Source organism: Trichosurus vulpecula, chromosome X (genome assembly GCF_011100635.1).
Source record: "Trichosurus vulpecula isolate mTriVul1 chromosome X, mTriVul1.pri, whole genome shotgun sequence".
Lineage (NCBI taxonomy): Eukaryota > Metazoa > Chordata > Mammalia > Diprotodontia > Phalangeridae > Trichosurus > Trichosurus vulpecula.
In genome coordinates this window covers 6,071,716-6,080,498 of record NC_050582.1, presented here as the reverse complement: position 1 = coordinate 6,080,498, position 8,783 = coordinate 6,071,716, and the positions used below count along the sequence as shown (strand labels likewise).

General features: G+C 45.0%; 1 pseudogene; it reads left to right on the top strand.

The window, feature by feature from the left end:
- Positions 1–2,118: 2,118 nt before the first annotated feature.
- On the top strand, positions 2,119–2,828 carry LOC118832692 (annotated as a pseudogene).
- The last annotated feature ends 5,955 nt before the right edge of the window (positions 2,829–8,783 follow it).

Genomic DNA, 8,783 nt, shown 5'->3' with positions numbered 1-8,783 from the left:
AGGGAATGCATTTCAGGCAGAAGGGACAGATTCTACTGAGCAATATTAAACATTTAGTAAACCAGCTTCAGGACAGACTTTGGACAAGTCTCTTGCCCACCCTGAGCCTCAGTTTCCCCAGTTGGAAAATGAGATGGTTGAAAAGGTGTCTAAGCTTCTCTCTTGTTGTGATAGCCCATGAATATCTCTGAAATGTAGCTGGTAAAGTATTCATGACTCATAGCAGGAATTGAGATAACAGGGAATTCCCCACACTGTCCAGGGCCTGGGATTTCATTACTATGGGAACTCCCTCCTCATTCACTACTGATCACCCAGCCCTCAGTGACTCTTATTGTCTTCCCTAGCTACCTGGGGCTCAGAAAGGTTAAGAAACTTACTCTTGGTTTCAAAGGGAGCTCTGAGTCCTTGAGTCCCGGCCACACTTGACTAAGAATCCTCCCTCTACAGCATCCCCAACAAGGGCTCATCCAGCCTTTACCTGCAGACCTCCAGTGAGGGGGAATCCACTGCCTCTTGAGACAGTCCCTGCATGGCTCAAATGGCCAAATGGGTGCTTTTCTTTAGGTCAAGTTGGAATCTTCCTCTTTGCCACTTCTGCCCTTTGCACTCATTGGAATCCAACTGAATCTCTCTTCCACACAATAACCTTTCAGACATTTAAAGATAGCTGTCATGTCCCCCCTTCTTCCCCCAACCCCTAGCACCACCCCCCAGTTCAATTCAAGAAACATTTATTAAATGCCTACAATGAACCTTGTCTCCGTGCTCACTCACCCACCACATCCAAACAGTTGCCACACCTTGGCCCTCTTCTTGGTCACATCTCATGTGTGTCCCCTTGTCTGCACTAACGCTGCCACCAACCTGGGCCAGTCACTCATCACCTCTTCCCCAGATGACTGCTATGGCCTGCTGGTTGGCCTCACTGTCTCAGGCTTCTCCCCACTCCAGTCCATCCTCCCCTCAGCCGCTAAAGTGATCTTAACCCACACATATGACCATGGCAGCTCCTTGTTATCTCTGGGAACAAATATAAACTCCTCTGTTTGGCTATTAAAACTCTTCAGAGCTTGCCGATTCCTTGTGCATAGTGTTCCATTTCTTGACTCCAGACTTTTGCATTGGCTTTTTCCCATTCCTGGAATACTTTCTTTTCTTACCTCTACCTACTGACTTCCCAGCTCAAATCTCGCCTTCTGCAGATGGCCTTTTCCAGTCCTCCCAGCTTCTACAGCCTTCTCCTTTATTGTTACCTCCCATCCACTATGGATGTTTCCTGTATGTAGGATAGGGATGTGGATCAGACTTGTGGTTTGATGGGTATAGGAAATTCCCAGAGGGTCATGCTCCCTCTACCAATGCAAGTCAGCACCTCCTCTGCACCTTTGAATCTTAGCAAGTTGCCTAGAACACTGAGATTGGTTAAATGACTTGTCTAGGTCACATAGCAAGTATATGTCAGAGATCGGGCCCCTTTGATCATGTATAAACCAACTTACATGCTGCCTCCTCCATTAAATTGTGGGCTCCTCCTTTTCACTCTACCACTTTTTACTGAGGTCAGCTTGGATCTTGCTAGTGTTAGCTTTCTATCATGTCAGTACCAGAGCCTCAGGACTGTGGCCTGTCCCTTCCCCCTTTCCCCTTTCCTACCTCCCCCCTCCCCGTGGAGGCCTAGCATTCAGTAGAGCTTCCGCATGGAATCATCTTGGGACTCTGCTCGTTCATTACCAGCTGCAGAACCTGCAGAACCCCGATAGACTTTGTGAGAATATGAGCTCTGGAATTATATTTAGTTTTTTTGGGGGGGGTTGGAGGGGGGTAGGCAGGGCAATTGGGGTTAACTGACTTGCCCAAGGTCACACAGCTAGTAAGTGTGTCAAGGGTCTGAGGCCGGATTTGAACTCAGGTCCCCCTGACTCCAGGGCCAGTGCTCTACTCACTGCCCCATCTAGCTGCCCCCGGATTTGTATTTAGAGAAATATTTCATGGCATCCCTGAAGCCAAATGTGGCTGCCCTAAAGGTAGCAAGGTGGGTTTCTAGGCCAGATGTCCCTATCACTTGGAGTGTACCATCACTGGGTAATCACTTAGAATGATTTCCTGGAAGATGTCATGCAGTCATTGAGTCTTCTTCTGTCTAACGTGGAGATTCTATGGAAAAAGGCAGCCATCCCAGATCGGAAGTGCCAGCAGCTTTCCAAGGTCAAGGAAGGAGAAATCAATTTGTACTCTCCTACCATAACCCCTCAGCTTGCAGCAACTACATGTCGCAGTGGTGAAGGACAAGGCTACGCACATCATCATGAATCTTCTTATTACAAAACAGACAGCAGAGACCATGGAGAATTTTGAGCAGCAGACAGGGCTGAGTGATGCCGGATGCACTCCCCGTAAAGGCCTTGGCACAGAGGAAAACAAATCACATCATGTGGCGGAGTCTGTCCATAAATTAAAGTTGCATAATGGAGATTTGACAAAAAAAAGATAGACAGATAACTTCAGCCCAGTCTCCTCCAAGGCTGAAAGAGAACCGTTCTCCTAAGCCAAAGACCAGACATTGGTTTACTCATGGATCTTCTACTTTATTTCCTGGCCCAGACCAGCAATATGTGTTCTGGAAGCAGGGATAAGGATCAAACTTCATCTGAAAAATGGAGTCTTTTTGACCAAGAGCCCTCCAGAAATCTGACTTGGATTTTGGTGTCCAGTCCTACAGAGGTGCTCTGAAGCCATCCCTGATGGAGCTCATGTAGGTCCATTCTCCCAGACCTGCAGAGGACCCAGCAATCCTCAGGCCACCTAAGACACACCTCAACAGATAGAAGTGAATAAACAGCCTCCACACTCCCGTAACTCAGACTGAGAGACATGAACATGTTGACTCCCAAAAGGTTCTGAAGCCCTCTTTTCACGAGGGCAAAGTTGCTCTCCCCAGTGACCTACTGTTGTATGGAGCAGAGATATCAAATCTCTGCAACCCAAACCATATTAAAAGGTGACTGGGAAATACTGAATAAAGTAAGTGAAAATACAGTAAAACAAAGATAGCATTACATTTTAAAATGAAGGTGGTAGGCCACCCACAGGGATCCATATGTTTGCATAAGTGGCCCCCATTTCTGCTGAGGGTATATTAGACACACTTTTTCTACTTCCCATTTATCTTATGTTCAACATAAGAAAGATGTCACCCATTCATAATTCTGCTAGGGGTAATGTGCGTGGTGATTGGCTCTCGAAATGTTTAAAACATTCTAGTGTAGGAAGACCTATTCTGTAACGACCCCAAGTTCATCAGTATGACTTCTCAAAGTACAGCCAAGCACAGCCAACTGGGGTGGGAGGCGGTGGGCAGCTGTGGGATGGAGGAGCCAGGTACGTACGTGAGAACTGTTATGGAGAGAGCATCGATGGAACTTGGCAGCAGATTGGAGATAGGAGTGAGTGAGGAATGAGGATGCCCCCTCGGTTGTGAGCCTGGGTGGCTGGGAGGAGAGTGCTATCCTTAGTAGTAATGTGCAAGTTAACAAGAGGAGAGGGCTTGAGGGAAAAGATAATGAGTTCTCTTTTAGACATGTTGAATTGGAGATGCCTCCGAAACATCTAGTTTATGATAGCATCCTGTCAAGATCATTAAAACCATGTGTCTATATAGCTACAGGCATAAATATTCATGTTAGTGCTTATGTAGAGCACACCCTTTGTGAGAAATAGCAGCCAGGTGTCTCAGTAGGTAGAGTGCCAGGGGCCTGGAGTCAGGAGTACCTGAATTCAAATCCGGCCTCAGATACTTGGTAGCTATGTGATCCTGGGCAAGTCACTTAATCCTGCTTGCCTTAGTTTCCTCATCTGTAAAATGAGCTGGAGAAGGACATGGCAAACCACTCCAGTATCTCTGCCAAGAAAACCCCCAATGGGATCACAGTCAGACACAACTGAAACAACTTAACAACAACAGCTGCTGCCCACTGCAAGTCTGCTCCAAGATCCCAGTGTCTCAAAGGAAGTGCTATATGAATGATAACTCTCATTATATTGTTATTATGTATTTTCTGTATATTATTATATGACATCATATTATTAGTAAGGCAGCTAGTGGCACCTGGAGCCACAGAAGTTAGAGTCCTGGACTCAGAGTCAGGATGTCCTGAGTTCAAATCCAGCCTCGGACACTTCCTAGCCACTTGACACTTGAGCCTGACTAAGTCAATTAACCTGTCTTCCTCATTTTCCTCGTCTGTAAAATGCAAATGATAACTGCTAGGGTTGTCATGAGGATCAAATGAGTGAACATATATGAAAGCATTTTGCAAATCCTAAGGCACTCTCTAAATGCTAGCTATATTCTTTTGATTTATTATTCATTATTTGCTATTAATCCCTGACTGTTTAAGATTTTCTTAATGGCAAACAAATCTGCCTCTCTGAAACTTCTCCCTGTTGTGCCTGGTTAGCTATTTGGGGGCCAGACAGAACAAGCAGAACCTTTCTTCGGTAAGGCAGCCCGTCCTGTACTTGAACCATCCTGGGTCTTCTTTATTTTAGGACAGATGTGCTCAGGTCATCGCACAGGGACCCCTGGGTCAGGATTGTGAGGCCCTTCCCTATCCTGCTTATACTACTTCTGACTTAGCAATGTCCTCCTTAACAATGTGACACCTAAAAATAAACAAAAGAATCCATGGTATTGATTTTACTGGGGTAAAGTACATGGGTGCTTTTACCTCCCTCATTCCATATCCCATGGCAGCCTGTGATTGGAATAAATAACTGGTTTTAAGTCCAATAGGGTGATATAATGGCACCTCAGGTCCACTTGGTTCCTTCCCCCTATGGCTTCGGAATTTATTTTAGATAAAAAGTTGGGAGTTCAGTCATAACCACTCTGAGTACCCAGTTAGGAACAATCTTGAACTCTACCAGGCAGAATTTAGGCTCAGTCTTTGTGTTTCTAGTTAGTCCCTGGCCTTTTGGGGATAAAGCAAAATCCATGGGATTTTGTGGATATCTCTGGATAGACAGATATGGGGCAAAGTGCTGAAGGTTTATTGATTTGCTCAGCCTAGGACCTTGCTCTGAGATCCTTAGAGAACCAGCGACTCTACCCAGTATCTCTCCTCTCTGCCATAATTCAGTCTTCCCTTTGGTCCTCAAAGGTGGACTGGGAATGCCCTACTTGCCCCAACCTCTATACTTGAAATACCCAGTTGTCTAGAGATAACTTCTTCACCTTTGTACAAATTATTTAGTCTTAAACATAGTGTGCTGATGAGTTCAAGGAAATGTCCAGGCCCTGTGTGGTTTTGATTGTTTGATTCAGTCAAAAATGTGCTCACCTAGTCAGGGAACCAGATCCCAAAGGGATAGTTTCAACTACTCACACTTAAAATTGCATTTGTTTTTGATTACCACAGCACCCTGTGGGCTTATATTGCATCAGTGGTCTACTAAGACCTCCATATCTGTTTCAGATGAAATGCAACTAGCCCACACCTGACCCAAATTGTACTTGTGTAGTTCCTTTTTTAAGCCTGAAACTAAGAGTTCATATTTATACATACTAAGTTTTATCTTATTAGATTTGGCGCTATGTTTCTAGTCTGTGAAGATCTTTTGGATACTAAAATGTCATCTAACATGTAGGCAGCATGTGCTGAATATGTGAGACCACCACCACCTTGACCTCTATCTCCCTTCAGACGCTGATGAGGACAGCCCAGCACCCTGAGCCCCAGAGCCTTGGGAATAGCAGTGTTTCCAGCCAAGTGCTCTTAGCCATCGACCTGGGCGGCAGCTGCTGTGGGTGCTATACCTGCAATTCCCGAAGACCTAGAAAAGGGAATTCTTGCTGCTAAAGCCCTTGGCCCCGTCAAAGGGTTCAACAAGGGAAGGGGATGTCATTTTATTAGTGGAAATGAGATGAGGAGGAAGAAGAGGCATTACCATCTGCTTTGCCTAAGGGCCTGCTTTGTCCTGGGGCCTTTCCTTCTGACTTGCTGCTGAAACCTTCCATCTGTGCTGTTCCCCTTTGGAGCTCATGCTCCCGGGACTCTAGCCTCTCTGATTTGCCTGTTTGTGCCCTCAGCACTTAGCACAGAGCTTTGCACATAGTAAGTCCTTAATAAATTCTTCATTCACCCATTCATTCAATGTGTCTTCTCACTAGGTTTCTATGACATTATCTAGCCTGGTTTTCCTCCTACCTATATGAGCACACCCTCTCAGGCTCCTTTGCTGGAGCTTCATCCAGATCAGTAACTTGGGTGTTCTCTAGGTTTCATCTTAGGGGCCCTCTTCCCTCCTCTCAGCCCCCGCAGACTCAATTAACATCTCTACGAAGATTTGTCCCACCCTAACCTCCTCTCTCTTGACCTCCATTCTCACATCTTTAATGCCTTATTGGACATCTCCTAAACTCAATCTGTCCAAAACTGAACTCACTACCTTTTCCCCAAACCTTCCCCTCTTCCCAATTCCACTGTCATTGTTAAGGGTACCACCATCCTTCCAGTGGTCCAAGCTCTCAACCTGGGTATTGTCCTGAACGTCTCCCTTTCCCTCTTTCCCATCTGTTACCAAGTTCTATTGCTTTTTACTTTTCAAACACCTCTCTTCTATTCACCCATTTCTCTTCTCTGACACTGCCACCACCCAGTTGCAGGCCCTCATAACCTCACACCTGGACTATGCAACAGCCTGCCAGTTGGTCTCTCTCCTCTTTAATCCATACTCCACTCAGCTGCCAAAACTGTTCCTTCTTTCTTCTTTTTGTTTAGTATTTTATTTTCCCCCAGTTACATGTAAAAACAGTTTTTAACATTTGTTTTTAAAATTTTGAGTTCCAAATTCTCTCCCTTCCCCCTCCCCGCCCAATGCCACAACCCCCTCATTGAAAAGGCAAGTAATTCAATATAGGTCATACATGTGTAGTCATGTAAAACATTCCCATAATAGTCATGTGAAAGAAAACATAGACTCCCAAAAAACCCTCAAGAAAAATAAAGAAGGCAAAAAGAAAGCTGTGCTTCAGTCTGTATTCAGACCCCATCAGTTCTTTCTCTGGGGATGGAGAGCATTTTTCATGATTAGTCCTTCAGAGTTGTCTTGGATCATTGTGTTGATGAGAATAGCTAAGTCATTCGCAGCTGATCATTTTATAATACTGGCATTACTTTGTACGCAGTACATTTCAGTTCGCATCAGCATGCTGCTCGTCATTTCTTATAACACAATAGTATTCCATCATAATCACATACCACAATTTATTCAGCCATTCCCCAATTATGGGCATCCCCTCAATTTCCAATTCTTTGCCCCCAGAAAAGAGCTGCTATCAATATTTTTGTATATATAGGTCCTTTTCCTTTGTGTTTTTTATTTCTTTGGGGGTACAGACCTAGTAGTGATATTGCTAGGTCAAAGGGTATGCAAGGTTTTATAGCCCTTTGTGCATAAAAACTACTCCTTCTAAAGCATAAGTCTGGCCATGTCACCTCCATATAGCATAAATTCTAGTGGTTCCCTCTTATCTCCAGGATCAAATCTAAAATCCTCTTTTTGGCATGCAGGGCCAACCATCCTCTGTCCTCCCCCTCTTTCCCAGTCTTCTTATACCTTCCTCCTCTGCATGTACTCTTCAGTCCAGTGGCACTGCCCTCTTGGCTGTTCCTCCAACTGCTGACTTCAGCTGACCCTCCTGGAGGCTCTTCTCCTCGTGCCAATCTCTTCACCTTGGACAAAGAATAGTGTAACTGGCTGATCTGTATACATTTTGAGGAAATGCTTCTTGAGAAATGTTTGCTGTCAGGTGCAACGAATGAAAATATGAAAAATAATTGTTTTTAAAAGTCAACACGGGGAGGTCAATCATTTGATTGGTGGAATTGGATTGAATCCCCATCCCTATGTGCTTGAGGAAACCAATAGGTTGAGGTCTCCTGGTCTGACCATTACTGGGCATTACTGGGCATCAGGGCAACACTGGGAGCTTCCATTCTACTGACAGTCCTTAGCATTGCCAGCTTTCTTTGCCAGTCTCAAACTGCGACAAACTTAATGAAACTTAATCATGTCATCTTGGCCTACCCATGTCTGGTGTTTCAGTTGGTTCAGCTTCTGCTGAAGCACACAATCTCAGGATTAGAATGGCCCTAGAAGCCCAACCTGCATCCAAACAAGACTGTTCCCTCCAGCCTCCCTAAACAGGGCTCATCTGGCCCTTGCTTGAAGCCACCTCCCCAGGCAATCCATTCTCCTGTGGATCAGCTCTGGCTGTTGGGGACTTTCTGACTTTGATCTGAACTATGCCCAAGGAGACAATCTAGTGAATTAAGTGGAGAGTCCAAATGAGGGCCTGGTCCTTGATTAGGCAAAAACAGCACTCCTGTAAGTTGGTTTGTATGAAAGCAGAAAAGACTGGTTTGGTGAACCTGTTAAAGGACCAGTGATGAGGCCAGAGTGGTGAGGACCCAAGGGTGTAGAAGGAAATGACACATTTTTGGATGTGGCTAATGTTGGAATTTCATATATTAGTTAATAAGTTTCTGGGGTTTTTTTCTTGTTTTTTTTAAGGGTGGTAGGGAAGGCAGGAGGAGAGAAGACAAATGCTTGGGAACTGACAAATTTCAAACCCACTTCTCTTGTTCTGGTTGAACTTTAACCTGTAGAGCCCACTAATTAAACTGAAGGTGGTTCATAAAAGCATCAGTTTAGGTCATCTCATATAGCTTCTTCCTTTCCTGCTTTCCAGATGAGGGAACCAAGGCCTAGAGATTGCC